The sequence below is a fragment of the Hyperoodon ampullatus genome (genome assembly GCF_949752795.1).
Source record: "Hyperoodon ampullatus genome assembly, contig: scaffold_355, whole genome shotgun sequence".
Lineage (NCBI taxonomy): Eukaryota > Metazoa > Chordata > Mammalia > Artiodactyla > Ziphiidae > Hyperoodon > Hyperoodon ampullatus.
In genome coordinates this window covers 91,153-108,908 of record NW_027640976.1, presented here as the reverse complement: position 1 = coordinate 108,908, position 17,756 = coordinate 91,153, and positions in this window count along the sequence as shown.

Here is a 17,756-nt window from a genome sequence, read left to right as displayed (position 1 = left end):
CATTCTACTTCTGTTTCTATGAATCTGACTACTCTAGTTACTTCATATAAGTGGAATAATACCGTATTTTTCTTTTTGTGACTGGCTTCTTTCACTTAGCATATTATCCTCAAGGTTCATCCATGTAGGAGCATGCCTCAGAATTTCATTCCTTTTTAAGGCTGAATAATGTTCCATTGTATGTGTATACTACATTTTATTTATCCATTCATCCATTGAGGGACACTTGGGTGCTTCCACCTCTTGACTGTTATGAGTAACGCTGCTATGAACGTGTACATACAAATATCTCTTCAAGAGCCTCCTTTCAATTATTTTGGGTATATACCCAGAAGTGGAATTGTTGGATCATATAGTAATTCAATGTTTAAGTTTTTGAGGAACTGCCATACTGCTTTCCACAGTGCCTACATCATTTACATTTTCACCAACAGTGTACAGAGTTCCAATTTCTCCACATCCTTCTCCAACATTTATTTTCTGTTTTAAAAATAATTTTTCACTTAATTTCTTTCCAGTTTTATTGAGATATAATTGACATATAACACTGTATTAGTTTAAGGTGTACAACATAATGATTTGATATATGTCACATTGCAAAATGATAGCACAATAAGTTTAGTTGACATCCATTAACTCACATAGTTACAATTTTTTTTCCTTGTGATGAGAACTTTTAAGATCTACTCCGTCACTGTGGTTTTGATTTGCATTTCCCTAATAATTAGTGATTTTGAGCATCTTTTCATGTGCTTATTGGCCATTTGTATGTCTTCTTTGGAGAAATGTCTATTCAATCCATTCTTTAATTGGGTTGCCTTTTTATTATGGAGTTGTATTTTTTATATATTCTGTTACAGGCATCTTCCAAGATATATGATTTGCAAATGTTTTCTCACATGTGTGTTTTTTCACTTCCTTGATGGTGCTCTTTTTTTATTGAAGTATAGTTGATTTACAATGCTGTGTTAACTCCTGCTGTACAGCAAAGTGACAGTTATACATATATATACATTCTTTTTCTTATATTCTTTTCCATTATGGTTTATCCCGGGAGACTGGATATAGTTCCCTGTGCTATACAGTGGGACTTTGATGTTTATCCATTCTAAATAGAATACTTTGCATCTACTAACCTCAAACTCCCAGTCCATCCCTCTCGTACCCCCCTCCCCCTTGGCAACTACAAGTCTGTTCTCTATGTCTATGAGTCTGTTTCTGTTTCATAGATAAGTTCATTTGTGTCCTATTTCAGATTACACGTATAATTGATATATGGTATTTGTCTTTCTCTGTATGACTTACTTCACTTAGTATGGTAATCTCTAGTTGCATCCATGTTGCTTCAAATGGCATTATTTCGTTCTTTTTTATGGCTGAGTAGTATTCCATTGTATATATGTATTGATGGTGCCCTTTTGAAGCACAAAATTTGTTAGTTTTGATGCATTACAATTTATCTATTTTTTTCTTTTGTCACTTGTGCCTTTGGTGTCATATCTAAGAAGGTTTTCCCTAACCCAAAGTCAGCAAGGTATACTCCTATATTTTCTTCCAAGAGTTTTTTTTTCTCTTCATATTTTGGTTTATTTCCTTTCCATTTTAAATATTTGACTGTTATAAAGGGTACTAGTTTTGTTTCACTAAATTGTTATTGTTGAGCATAAGATTGTTTCTCATTTTAGAGTACACATTCTCATAGTTAACATATCGTACTTAATTTTTTTCTTTCTATTTTTAATAGTATTTATTGTTTTCTTTCTAATTTTATAAGCAATACATATTCATAACAGACAACTAGAAATGCATAAAAGCATAAAGTAAAAAATAACATTCACCCATAATCCCCCCATCAAGATAACCCATTAGCATTTTGATACATTTCCTCCCAGTGTCTCCATATTTTTTTCTTTTTTAAAATTCTTTTCCATTATGGTTTATCACAGGATATTCAATATAGTTCCCTGTGCTATACATTAGGACCTTGTGGTTTATCCATCAAGAGTTTTATAGCTTAGCTCTTACACTAAGGTCTTTGATCCATTCACAGTTAATATTTGCATATGGTGTGAGGTAGGGACCCGAGTTCATCCTTTCACATGTGGATATCCAGTTCTCCCCACATTTGTTGAAGAGACTATTCTTTCCACACTGAATGGCCTTGGCACCCTTGTGAAGAATTAATTGATCATCCATGTTAATGGGTTAATTTTTTGACTCTCAATTCCATTCCGTTGTTCTATATGCCTGTCCTTATGCTAGTACCACACTGTTTTGATTGTTGTAGCTTTGTAGTAAGTTTTGATATTGGGAAGTGTGAGTCTTCCAACTTTATTTTTCTTTTTCAGTATAGTCTTGGCTATTCGGGATCACTTGTGATTCCATATGAATTTGAGGATAGGCTTTGCCATTTTTGCAAAACAAAAAAGCTGTTGGAATTTTCATAGGGATTGTATTGAATTAGTGGATCAGTTGGGGAGTATTGCCATCTTAACAATGTTAAATCTTCTGGGGCTTCCCTGGTGGCTCAGTGGTTAAGAATCCGCCTGCCAATGCAGGGGATACGGGTTCGAGCCCTGATCTGGGAAGATCCCACATGCCGCAGAGCAATTAAGCCCCTGCACCACAACTACTGAGGCTGTGCTCTAAAACCCATGAGCCACAACTACTGAGCCTGAGTACCACAATTACTGAAGCCTGCGTGCCTAGAGCCCATGTTCTGCAACAAGAGAAGCCACCACAGTGAGAAGCCCATGCACCACAACGAAGAGTAGCCCCTGCTCGCTGAAACTAGAGAAGGCCCAGGCGCAGCCATGAAGATCCAACGCAGCCTAAAATTAATTAATTAATTAATTAAATTTTTAAAAAATTATTTTAAAAAAACACTTCTGCTCCATTAATGAGGAATGTCCTAATTTTTTTAGGTTCTTCTTTAATTTCTTTGCACAATGTTTTGTACTTTTCATGCACAGCAATGAAGATCCAACGCAGCCTAAAATAAATAAATTAATTAATTAAAATTTTAAAAAATTATTTAAAAAAACTTCTGTTCCATTAATGTGGAATGTCCTAATCTTTTTAGGTTCTTCTTTAATTTCTTTGCACCATGTTTTGTACTTTTCAGAATAGAAGCTTTATACCGCTTTTTTTTGTTTGTTTGTTTTTGCCGTATGCGGGCCTCTCACTGTTGTGGCCTCTCCCGTTGTGGAGCACAGGCTCCAGACGCGCAGGTTCAGTGGCCATGGCTCACGGGCCCAGCTGCTCCGCGGCATGTGGGATCTTCCTGGACCGGGGCACGAACCCGTGTCCCCTGAATCGGCAGGCGGACCCTCAACCACTGCACCACAAGGGAAGCCCTTATACCTCTTTTTAAAAATTTATTCCTAAGTATTTTATTCGCTTTGATGCTATTGTAAATGGAATTTTTCTTAATTTTATTTTCAGATTGTTACTGTGACATTTTGAATAAGAGGTAAAAAATCACCATGAGCAACTTCTAAGTTTAAAATCAAAGGTTGTTCATATTTTTATGTTGCTGTTCTCAAGGGGTCCCAATGTTTTACAATACTTTACACAGTAATACAGCTTTAAAAAATTATCTCATTAGTATGTTTTGGTAATGTGGAAACAATCGACTTCACTAATGGATTTAATATTATCATAAAAATTCCAAGCCAACCCCATCCTATCTGAGAAAAGTTAATGTGAAACTGCTTACTTTGGTTCTTCCAGAAACTTGTCTGCTAATAAAGTATTTAATATGTTTCTTTCATGAGTGGGTATTTCTATATAGTTTTCTAGAGGACATGGAAAATTCCTGGGTGCCAGTATTAATCTCCTCCTTTCTTTAATGAACTGAGAATCTGATCCAATGAGATTAAACTTTCCTCAGACCAAGATCAGGACTCTACTGTTAAAGCTCTGGATAAATTTTGGTTTTTGCACTAGACATAAATTCACAGCAACTCCTCACCTACAGAGGTTAATCTCTCTATCTCTTCTCCACCCTGGCCTTAAGACATCACAGCTAGCATGCTCTCCTATCCTTAGATGGCTGGCTCCGCTTGCTCTATGCTTAATTAAATAGTGAACAACTTCATCACAACATCTAGTATAGGTCAGAACTCAAGTACACAGTGAATATTAATATATTTCCCTTGAAACAATGTCTTCTTCTGATATTAAAAAAAGGTTTCTGTGCTAATTAGGGGTTTTAAATGTTTATCCAGATTTTGTGTCAACTTTGAAAAAGAAATTTCATAGACTGGAGGCATCAGAGAAGTTGGAAGGAAACTTAGAAAGCCAGGCAAGGGCCCATGAGCCAAGTTCAGCCTGTAGACATGTTTTATTTGGCCCCTGTGAATATTTTAAAACTATTTAGATTAGTTGCCAACATTGAAAAATCAGGCAGTTTCACATAAAAATCTGGATTTCTGGCTTTTCTTGAAAAAGTGGATAAACCTGGCCATGTCAGGCCCACACTGCAGCATGGCACATATCGGGGCAAGCATGTCCCCGGGTGTCAAGGTCCTCCTTGCCTGACCTGTCTGACCCCAGGAGACCCTTGAGTCTGTGACTCCTGAGCTAATTCAATTCCCTCCTGAGGTGTGGAGACAGGCTTGGAGATTGCTGCTCAAAACTAGTCATCAGCTGATTACTTATCACTTCCTCAATTTGTTTTGACTCCAATGCCAAGAGTATTATTCATAAACAGATAAAATTAGGGAAGAGCTAATTCTTCTAAATGTTCAAAGGATTTTCTTGCCTGAATGGCATCTCTATTGGTGTGTTTAGGCTTTTGAAATATAATTAACTGAGAGAGGAGCTAAAAGGAGCCACAGCTAAACAAAGATCGGACACATCTTAAAACAATAAAATGTGCTTGGAATCATTATTTTTTAAACCTCTGTCCCACTTTAACTCTGACCTCCTCTTTACAATTTTCTTTCATTTCTCTCCTCTTCTTCTGAAGTCGTAAGCTTTACTTATAGACCCGGGTAACAAGTAAGCTAGTACTTAAGCATTCATTCATTTAATAAATATTTATTTGAGCACTTGAGAGATGCCAGGGGCTGGTCTAGGCACTTGGGATGGTACAGAGGACAGAGACAAAAGCCCCTTGTGCAGTTTACAATATATTGGTCATGGCTTATATTTCTTGGGAGTCTTCCACAGCAGACTGCACAGTGTTAGGCACTTAGTAGTACATGAATAAATACTAATCAGTTCATTAGCCAAATGTCGATTGAGTCAAGGACCCTGGACAGTCTTCTAGGAGCAGGCTGTCAGTAGGAGAGCCTGGTATGGCAGGGCTTAGGAATGCCCTATTTGCAAGAGATAATGTCCCTGGGATAAAACAAGGGGAATAAAGCAAGCATGAGGAGTTCTTCAGTCTTTTTACCTCTCACATAGGTCATGAGAACTCTGTAATACCTCTATGGAGAAGTGAGCAAAGCTGCAACTCAGCCCCTCAAATGTGAAAGGAGACGTTGTAACTGAATGTCATCAGTGTCCATCCTCTTGGGTATAAAAGATAGAAACAGGTCTCTTCCGAGAGGAGAAGCAGTGACCAGGTGGGGCTCTAGTGTTTGGCTGTGGACAAGCCTCTTATTGTCTGGCCCTTGGAGGGCTGCGGGTAGCAGTTGGTGTGTGTATTGGTGAGCAGGAGGTTGGCTTCTGGAATCTGCTCGGACTATTGAAATAGTTCAGAAATTAAGACAGAAAAGTCCCAGTAGAGATCAGAGAAACCAGAGCTGGTCATATCTGATGATTACTAAATCGTATCTTAGTAAAAACTAAAAGGGTTCCACTGAGAACTCCTGGCTGCGGCCTCAGAGTTCTGAACCTTCCATTCCTTCTATTATTAAAAGTGACAGGGAGAAGGGAATCTTGCTGATCTATGATCCAAAATTCCCCCAAAACAGTTATGTAAGTCAATGGTAAATCATGATCCAATCTCTCTTTTAAAAATTATATGCAACAGTGAGGAACACATACATGAAAAGGAGTCAATCTGTGCAAGCGAAGTGGAGTCAGAGTGCCTAGGGTTGAATACCGGGCACCCCTCTTGACTGTGCAAGCCTTGGTATGTTGCTTAACTTCTCTGAACCTTCAGTTTCCTCATCTATTAAATAGGATAATATACTACCTCCTCTGTAGGGTTGCTAGGTTGGCATATAAGCCTCAATTGGCCGACCTGCCTTTGGGTCTCATATTTTTATGAGGCTCCTGGACATAAGTTATTAAATTTGTTTTTCTCTTCTTAAAAAAAAAAGATTCAGTGAGGTTGTACATGTAAAGCTCTTTTTAAAATGTCAGGCACAGAGTGGTCAACAAACATGAACTATTTTTCTTTCTTTATTCCTGCCTTGTTTTAAAAAATCACATAGAACTAAGGCAGTTTATATTTGTACTGAATTCACAGAACTAAGGCAGTTTATATTTGTACTGAATTTGCAGCAATTAACAATGTGGTATGCGAGCTAAGAGACTGGGGGTTGGAGCAGATAAGAAAAAGTGATGCCTTAAAGCGATGGTAATTTCAGTCAGTCTCTTTTACTTCATGGCTGTCTTCATAGTGAGTCTTGCAGAGAAGTGCCTCTTACCCAATTCCCAAATATAGACCTAACTCCACCAAGAATGGCTCTCACTCCTAAATCATTCCAGTCTAGAAAACAAGTCAAGAATTATTTTGCCTCCATTTTTGTTCAATTTTGCCAAACCCATTAATCAATAAACAACATAAATCATCTAGCTCTTCAGAATTCAACTGCTGTTAACAGTCAGCCAACTCTAAGCTCGATTTAAACTGAGGGTGAGAGAGTGATGTGTATTCGTACTATAAGCATATATGGTAGGAGTCTGCATGTGATGATCTGGACTAAGAAAATAATTATACTGACATGATTTAATCCCAAACAGAACAAGTCTCCCAAGCCTAAGCTGGCTTTTCCTCACTGGGTCTCTCTGGCCTCCCTCAGCTCTAGTAATTCTAAAAAGGGAATGCTAGGCTATGATATGTGTGACCGCATTTTGAAAAAAAAAGTTTTACAGTTATCAGTGGCTTTCAGTTCTCAAGTAACAGAAAAATGGTTGACTATTACACCTAAATATTCTGAATATGTATGTGCCTTTGTTTTGAATTGCTTTTTCTCCAATGATATTGTTTGCTCTTAAACAGTGAACAACTGAAAAATTAATGGTTGAAAAGTAATGTTTAATTAACTTTTTATCAGACACCAAGTCCACTGCTATATTTAGCAACTGAACTAATAGAGAAAGCTGCTGCAGAATTAGTCAGCACATCAGCCTGTTAAATATCAAAGAGCAGAGGAGGCCTTTTGTCTCAGCATTGAACCAGAGACTGAAAATGCATCTAATTTTAGCATTTCCAGAGGAGGATAAAAAGATGTAGAACACAATAATCAGGAAAAATGTCATGCACAGCCTAAGTATGTGTTTGTCAGAGGAGAAACGCTGGCAGAATGGCAGCATGAAGTAAGAGGTCTGCCCAGAAGCTAGAATTCATCATCACAAGTAAATTCTTTAAAATAATTTACCATTAAGCCAAGACTCCCATCTACACAAGAGGTCCTACGGACTAATACAGAATATTGATTAGGTGGCGGGTTTTTTTCTAGAAGCAGTTTCACGTGGTCTACTTTCGCATTTAAGGGCTCCAGGGCATCATCAGTGCAATTGAAGAGAAGGATTAAAGGGATAAAGGAAAAGCTTTCTCTTCAGGATGTTTTTATTTTCTATAGAAAAGCTTCTTTTATTTTGAGGATGTATATCCAGGTACAGGTGGAAGGAGGAGAAAGTGGGTGAGATGGACACTCCAAGAGATCCCAGCAATCCTAATATATTTTAATGTTTTTATTGTATTATGAAGGCAAAGTTCACATTCTTAATGAACAAAGTGGAAAGAAAAAGAAATGTGAGCTTTGATTACTTACGATAATTTTTTAATTATTATTATTTTTAACATCTTTATTGGAGTATAATTGCTTTACAACGGTGTGTTAGTTTCTGCTTTGTAACAAAGCCCAGAGGTAAACCCACACACCTATGGTCACCTTATCTTTAATAAAGGAGGCAAGAACATACAATGGAGAAAAGATAGCCTCTTCAATAAGTGGTGCTACGAAAACTGGACAGCTACATGTAAAAGAATGAAATTAGAACACTCCCTAACACCATACACAAAAATAAACTCAAAATGGATTAAAGACCTAAATGTAAGGCCGGACACTATAAAACTCTTAGAGGAAAACATAGGAAGAACACTCTATGACATAAATCACAGCAAGATCTTTTTTGACCCACCTCCTAGAGAAAGGAAAATAAAAATAAAAATAAACAAGTGGGACCTAATGAAACTTAAAAGCTTTTGCACAGCAAAGGAAAATATAAGACGAAAAGACAACCCTCAGTGTGATAATTTCTTAAAATTTATTTCGGTATCCCAAGACTCTGGACCAGTGCTTGGCACATAGTAGGTCTCAATAAATATTTGTTGAATAAATGAATGAATGGTTTCATGTCAAGATGGTGAAGTGAGCATATGCATAATTCTCCCCACACTATTTCAAACACATAGGAATGATCTATAAGGTCTTTAAAGATATATTTAAAAGTACATAATAATCAAATGTGAGAAGAAAATCAGCATGGATCTAAACTCCAGTGGTAAGCCACGAGCAGTCGGGGCCAGGACTTCAAGTCCATGGGGGAATGGGGCCAAACTTGCCCAGTATGGGGTACAGGACTGGAACCAGGATCCCAGTATGAAGCCAGAGTCTAGGACCATGCTTTCTCCCTGCAAGCAGTGGCTGAAAGACCTCTGCCTACCCACGGGGATTGGGCCAGGATCTCCTGCTTGTCTTAGGTGGCGGCTAAGGCAGAGAACTCTAACTAACATGAGACTTATACCTGGGCTTGTGCCATGTGGGTATGGGCATTAGGACTGCTAAGCTTGCAGGGAAGAAGCCTTGAGCTGAGCTCCTAGTAACTTGAGGCAGCTGAGAAACCACCCCCACAGGGATAGGCATGCTGAAGAAAATCCCCAAAGAAGATTAGCTCCCAAACAAAACTGTTTAATTTATAGGAAGTTGGACACCATGAAAAGTAGTCAACAGACCCAATATCTGATGAAACGGAGATAACAGAATGGTCTAAAAAGGACCGTTAAGCAAGCTTGTGTAAAATCTTCAGAGACTATATTGTGTTTGCATGATGTGAAATACCATTATATAGTATGCTAGCTTTTGTGTAAGAAAGAAAGAGAAATATGTATATATGTATCTGCTAATATCTGCAAAATATATTTTGCAGGAAGGATAAACCAGAAATTAAGGAAATTGATGGCCTAAAGTAAGTGGATATGAATGGGATGCAAGGGAAGGCAATGGGACTTCTCTGAGGGTATTTTTGTATATTTTGTCTGCTAATTACATTAATATTTTAGATTTCTAAAAAATAAAATTGAATCAGTATGAGAAAAAAACTAAAATTTAATATAAACAAATAAACTAACCTAACTGTATATCACATTGAAAATATAACTACACAGTAGAATAAAAAGGAATTAGTCCAATAACTTTTAACACAGTACTCTCACTGTAAACCCTCAGTAGGCTATATTATACAGATAAAAAATAGCCGCAAAGCAATCATGAACATTTTTAGTAGGTTTATTATTGGTAAAATATTGCTATAGCAATTCTGAAGCTATTTTGTACATATCATTGGATTGAGCAAATAAGTAAATATACTGTAAATGAGCAAATACATTGGGAGTCAGGATTCTCACTGTGGGTAAAGGGAAGTACAAACTACATTTTGGGGAAAAGAGAGGAAGAACCATGTGGTGTTAGACTGGCATATAGCTATTAGAATGAACTCATGATTTTAAAATATATATCTATCTACTAAAAGGGCTTAGAAGCAATGACATCCCAGTTGTGATGAGCACACAGCACCTTGATCTTGTACTCTAAATACCACATGCCTTGGGTTGAGTTCTCTGCAAACAGACATTGGGATGGAGTTCAAAGTACAAGATACTTACTAGGGATCAATAAATGTATAAAGATGGAGGAGGGGAGGAAGCAGTGTTGAGGAGAGAAAGAAGATTGCAAGCCTGCCAAAGCTTTAGTAAACCCAACAGGGAGCTCTGGAGCTGGTATTTTGCCCCCAAAGAGTGACCCACATCAAGGTGAAAAGCTGGGTCTTTATATCCTTGTCTCACTCAGTCACTGGATGTGGGCTCCTCCAGGAGGGCATGCATATAGGTGAAGTGGTTTTGCAGCTGAGGCAGACCCTGAAGGAGCTGACAGCTGGAGGCTACCCACTGACTACACTCCCCACAGCTGGGCAGTAAGTCCTTTCCTGCAGGGTGATCTGGATGGCACATCTCCATGACCACCATGCTGGTTCTCACTAAAAGGAGCTAGATCTCCTTAGAAAAGGGGCTCATTCCATGTCCAGGGCAAGGAAAGAACAAAGTGAGCCTGGAACATCTTGTTATGTGAGAAAGTGAGGAAATGCCTCAAATTTGATAGACTTTTGTAAAAAAAAAAAAAAAAAAAAAAAAAAAAAGACAGGAGCCAGCTAGAAGGGGCCCCCACTAGCCAAATTTGAGATAATGTGAGCATCAAAAGGAATAAGGGCAGGAAAGAATTATAACACATTGAATAATAATAAATAAAGAGCCCATGAGTTCATACTGATACTGACAAAAAGTTCCAAAAAGAGTGGGAGGAGAAGGGAAAGCTCTTATTTATAGGAGAATTCCAACTAATCAACGTAGAAGAAATGATAGAAAGTCATTTTATAACCACCACACTAACAACTGATTCAGGCAAAAATCATCACTGGGGACTTCCCTGGGGACTTCCCTGGTGGCACAGTGATTAGGAATCCTCCTGCCAACGCAGGGGACAGGAATTCGAGCCCTGGTCCGGGAAGATCCCACATGCCACGGAGCAACTAAGCCCGGGCGCCAGAACTACTGAGCCCGCACCCTAGAGCCCGTGCTCCACAACAAGAGAAGCCACCACAATGAGAAGCCCGCACACCGCAATGAAGAGTAGCCCCCAGTCGACACAACTAGAGAAAGCCTGCGTGCAGCAACGAAGACCCAACGCAGCCAAAAAAAAAAAAAATCATCACTGGATGCTAAAACTATCAGGTGAAAGCATGTTGAGGACTAGGACATTCACACTGTCTCAAAATATCACTTCACAGATCTTACTAATTACAAGGGGGAAAAGGAACCATTACAATTGGGAAGTCTGGTGGAAACCACCTGAACCAAGTGGTCAAACCTCCCATTACGATAACGGGACAAGCTGACATCGTGTGCCTTCCGATGTGATGTACTAAGGCACTAACAACACATCACTTACGTTGTATCCCTGCCAAAATGTAAAAAGTCACACAAATCTAAACTGAGGTACATTCTTGAAGAAAAACTGACCTGGACCCATCAAATTGTCAATATCATGAAAGCCAAAAAATAAAACTGGGAAATCATTCTAGATCAAAGCAGACTAAAGAGACATGACATGTAATGCTGGATTCTTTTTTTTTTTTTTTTGCAGTATGCGGGCCTCTCACTGCTGTGGCCTCTCCCATTGCGGAGCACAGGCTCCGGACGCGCAGGCCCAGCGGCCACGGCTCATGGGCCCAGCCGCTCCGCGGCATGCGGGATCCTCCCAGACCGGGGCACGAACCCGCGTCCCCTGCATCGGCAGGCGGACTCCCAACCACCGTGCCACCAGGGAAGCCCAATGCTGGATTCTTGATTGGATTCAGGATTAAAAACAGCTATAAAGGATGTTATTGGAACAACTGGGGAAATTTGATTATGGGTGCAAATTCAATGATATTACATCAATGTTAAATTTCCCAAGTGTAATCATTGTTCTGTGGTTATGTAGGCATATGCCCTAATTTTTAGAAAATGCATGTTGAAGTATTTAGGGGTGAAGTGTCATGTCACATGTAACCACAACTACAAAATAGTACAGGTAGATAGATAGATAGACAGATAGATACATAGATACATAGATAGATGCATAGATAGATGGATATAGACATCCACACACAGATAAAGCAAATGTGGAAAGCTATTAACAGTTGGTGAATCTAGGTGAGGTATATATGGATTTTCATTCTACTGTTCTTGCAACTTTTTGAAAGGTTTGAAATATTTCAAAATAAAAGTTGAGAAAAACAAAAAATACAAACAAAATACCCACAAAATTTCCAAAGATAAAAAGGGGAAATTAGCATACATAAAGTTATAATAATAGATTTTGAAATCAGAACATGCAATTATAAATCAATTGAATAAAGAATAGAAAAACAATAGAACAAAACAAAAAGATGTTTCTTTGAAAATATCAACAAAATTGAAAGCCTTTAGTTAGAATGTTCAAGGGAAAAAAGTAGAGAAGACTCAAATTATTAAAATCTGAAATGAAAGAAGTTACATTACTACTGAAGTTACAGAAATTAAAAGGATTATAAGTGAGTAGTATGAACAAATATATGCCAACAAATTAACCTAGATGAAAAAGAAAAATTCCTAGAAAGACACAAACTACTGAAATTGACTCAAAAAAATAGGAAATCTGAAGAGAGCTATAAAAAGTAAAGAGACTGAATTAGTAATTTTAAAATTTCACACAAAGAAAAGCCCAGGACCAGATGTCTTCACTAGTGAATTTTATCAAATATTCAAAAAAGAATTAGTATCAATTCTTCACAAACTCTTCTACAAAGTAGAAGAGGAGGAAACCCATCCTGATTCATTCTATGAGGTGAATATTACCCTGTTACCAAAGCCAAATGAAGACGTCACAAGAAAGAAAACTATACACCGGTATCTCTGATGAATACAGATGCAAAAATCCTCAACAAAGTACTAGCAAAATAAAGTCAGCAACATGTAAATACATAAGAAGTATACACCTGACCAAGTGGGATTTATCCCAGGAATGCAAGGTTAATTTAACATCGGAAAGGCAATTAATGTAATTCAACATATCAGTAGAATCGATAGAATTGATATAGAATATCTATATCAGCAGAATAAAGGACATGTGATCATCTCAATACACTCAGAAAAAGCATTCTCAAAATCCAACATCCCTTCATGATAAAAACACTCAACAAACTAGCAAGATAAAGGACCTTCCTCTACAAAAAATCCACCACTAACATAATATTTAATGGTGAAAACCTGAAAGCTTTCACTCTAAGAGCAGGTATAGGACAAGAATGTCCATTCTTATCACTTCTATTCTACATTGTATTGGAGGTTCTAGCCAGTGTAATCAGGCTAGAAAAAGAAATACGACATCCAGATTGGAAAGAAAGAAATAAATCTATCACTACTTACAGATAACATGATCTTGTATGTGAAAGTGTGTACAGAGCCCACAAACAAACCTATTAGAACTAATAAATGAGTTCAAGAAAGTTGCAAGGTAGACGATCAATACGTAAAAATCAATTGTAATTTGATATGCTATCAATGAACAGTCCAATAGTGAACTTAAGAAAACAATTCCGTTTATAACAACATCAAAAGGATAAAATAGGGCTTCCCTGGTGGTGCAGTGGTTGGGAGTCCGCCTGCCGGGGCAGGGGACACAGGTTCGTGCCCCGGTCCGGGAAGATCCCACATGCCGCGGAGCGGCTGGGCCCGTGAGACATGGCCGCTGGGCCTGCACGTCCGGAGCCTGTGCTCCGCAATGGGGGAGGCCACGGCAGTGAGAGGCCCGTGTACCGCAAAAAAAAAAAAAAAAAAAAGGATAAAATACTCAGGGATAAATTTAACCAAAAAAGTATAAAACCTATACTCTGAAAACTATAAAATACTATTTAAAGTAGGCCCAAGTAAATGGAAAGTCATCCCATGTTGATGGATTAGAGGACTTAATTTGTGATGGTGACAATACTTCCCAAATTGATCTACAAATTCAATGCAATCTCTACCAAAATCCCACCTAGCTTTTTGCAGAGATTGACAAACATCATTAGTCATCAGGGAAATGCAAATGAAAACCACAGTGAGATACCACTTCACACATACCAGCATGGCTATACTAAAAAAGACAGGCAATAACAAGCGTTGGTGAGAATGTGGAGAAATTGGAACCTTCATATATTACTGGCGAAATTGTAAAATGGTGCAGCCACTTTGGAAAACAGTTTGTTGGTTCCCCAAAAGTTTAAACATAGAGTTACCATTTGACCCAGTATTTCCACTCCTAGGTCTATATCCAAGAGAATTGAAAATATATGTCCACACAAAAACTTGTACACAAATATTCGTAGCAGTTTTATTCATAATAGCTAAAAAGTGGAAACAAGTCAAATGTCCTTCAACTGATGTATGGATAAACAAAATGGAATGGACAAACTAAATATCCATGTAGTGGTCTGTTATTCAGCCCTATAAAGGCTGAACCTTGAAAACACTGTGCTAAGTGAAAGAAGCCAGACACAAAAGGCCACATGTTGTGTAATTTCATTTATATGAAACATCCAGAATAGGCAAATGCATGGAGAAAGAAAGTAGATGAGTGGTTGCCAGGTGCTGGGAGCGGGGGATGGGAAATTGCTAGGGGACTGACTGCTCACGGGGTTGGTTTTTGGGTCATGAAGAGGTGCTGGCATCAGATAGTGGTGATGGTTGCAACTCTGTGAATATGCTAAAAAACAATGAATTATACACTTTTAAAGGGTGAATTTTATGGTAGGTGAATTATATCTCAATTAAAAAACCAACAGGTGTTAGTTAAGGCTATAATGGCAGTCATATTGTAATATATAAATGTATCAAGTCAAGATGTTCTACGAAAGCAGCAAAACAAAACTTGGAACTAAAATCATAAACAACAAAAACACAAGAGTTGCAGGTGGAGGTGGGAGAAGTTGTTTGGGAGAAGGATAGAAATACTCATTCCAGTAGGCTAAATGATCTAAGTAGAATGTATAACTTCTAAAATGATGGTGGCAGAGAGAGAAGGAGAGGAATAAAGTCATGATGTTGAGTCAAACAGATAAACAAAAATAAGTTGCAGAATGATATATACTAATGGTACGAGTATTGTACATCAAACATAAAATCGTAAAACAAAACCAACTCATAAGAGTGGTTGACTCAGGAGAGAGAAGGGAATAGAACTGAAGGCAGTGGCCAGTATTAAATATTAATCTGTCCTATTTAATTATCTTATTTCCCAAAAGAGACATAAAATATAAAGTGTTAACAGCTGTTAATTCTGAGTGGCAGAAGCATGAGTGTTTAGTCTATTACTCCTTGTACATTTTTTTTAAATGTCTGAAAATTAAAAAAAAATATATAGGGAAATGTCTAATTAGATTTTCAGCCCACTTTTATTGATTTCATGTGTAATCTTGAGCAAATCACATAACTTTTTTCTAACGTGATTTTTAGATTGTAAAAAAAAGATTTACCAGTTGTACTTGTAAAAATGGGCATTTCAAGGTGGAAAGGTGGGGAAGGAATCTAATATTTGTTGAATATTTGCCGACTGTATGTCTGACATTATGCTCTGCTCTACATGTGGTATGTAATTTAATTCCATCTTCATATTAAGCCTGTGATTTAGATAATACCAGTCCCAAATTACAGATGTGGAAACGGGGATGAGGAAATTAAGCCAAACTAGGTTATGAATATCACTGGGGATACATGAAGAATTGCCAGGAGTTCATGCGCACATTGAGTTGTAAAGAAATCAACGTCTAGACTTTCAACTTCCTAACATGGATCTGCAGAGAACAGTGAATCTCCCGCAGGTGAGTTCTGCATTCCCACCTCCTCTTTGTCAACAGCCCTTCTCACATTTTACAAAAGAAAAACAATCCTCTTCCCCTGGTACCTAAACAAAGGGACCAGCCAAAATAAAGGGTGTTGGTGTGGAAAAACGAATGACCCTAATTACTGCTTAACAAGAACTTTTGCCACAAAGGTGGATTCTAATGCTTTGTTTTCAACAAAATTGCTGAAGGATCTAATGGAGTTGTCAGTTAATAGAGCATTAAAATTAATTTTTTTTTTTTTTTTTTTTTTTGCGGTATGCGGGCCTCTCACTGTTGGGGCCTCTCCCGCTGTGGAGCACAGGCTCCGGACGTGCAGGCTCAGCGGCCATGGCTCACGGGCCCAGCCGCTCCGCGGCATGTGGGATCTTCCCGGACCGGGGCACGAACCCATGTCCCCTGTATCGGCAGGCGGACTCTCAACCACTGCGCCACCAGGGAAGCCCAACATTAATTTTTGATGATAGATCACGATGGCATCTTGGGTACACACCTCAGAAGAAATACAAAGAATTGTGTGACAATGCTGTGAGAAAAAAATTTCATTTCCTTCTGTTTCTGTGACCAAAGCTTCTTGGTGTTTATGTTTTTAAATAGTAAAATAAGAATCAAAATAAAATCGATACTGAACCCTATCTCATTCTAGCAATAAGTAATATTTATCCACAAATGCATGAACTAATTGAGAAACACCTTATCCATCTCTAAGATACATTTCCAAAACATTTTTACACTGTACATTTAAATTATGTTTCAAATTTTATAAAAGAGTTAATTTTTTTGATCAATTGTTTATTAAGGATAACTCTATTCAGACAACTTTTTAAAAAACACATAGAACCTTATGGTGATAGGAAATATTAAAATTTCAATTTAATTGCTCTGGCTATTGATGGGAATGTAAACTGTTGCAGCCACTATGGAAGACAGTATGTATGTTTTCAAAAAATTAAAAATAGAACTACCATATGATCCAGCAATTCCATTTCTGGGTATTTATCCAAACCAAAAACACTAACTCGAAAAGACAAATGTGGGACTTCCCTGGTGGCCCAGTGGGTAAGACTCCACGCCCCCAATGCAGGGGGCCCGGGTTTGATCCATGGTTGGGGAACTATATCCCGCATGCATACTGCAACTAAGAGTTTGCATGCTGCAACGAAGATCCCGTGTGCCACAACTAAGACCCAGCACAGCCAAAATAATAAATAAATAAATAAATAAATATTTTTTTAAAAGAAAAGATAAATGCACCCCCAGGTTCACTGCAGCATTATTTACAATAGCCAAAATATGGAAACAACCTAACTGTCCATCAATGGATGCATGGATTAAGAAAATGTGGTTTATACATACAATGGAATATTATTCAGCCATAAAAAATAATGGAATCTTGCCATTTGAAAAACATGGATGGACCCTGAGGGCATTACACTAAGTGAAATAAGTCAGACAGAGAAAGACAAATACTGTATGATCTCTCTTACATATGGAATCTAAGAAAAAAACACACAGAAAAGAAGCTCATACATAGCACTGATTAGTGGTTGCCAGGGGCAGGGGGATCGAAAAGTAAAAATAAACAAATTAATTTTAATTCATGTTTTTATTTTTGTTGCAGAGAATTATATATAGAGAGCAATCAGAAGCCAACTTATAAACATAAAGTATGTTACATTAGGACAAAATTCTGTGGGAGAAGTGGAATGGAGATATGAGTTTAAGGAGAAAAAAAGGAATGATGTAAAATTTCCAACTGTTAAAGATATTAATCATGTATTTTTAAAATAGCTGATGGTGGGTATGAAATGGCTATTGTATTCAGATTCAATTGGACAGACTCAAAAAGTGATGTAACCATTTTATTTTAGAATGTCAGTATTTACTTTATACCC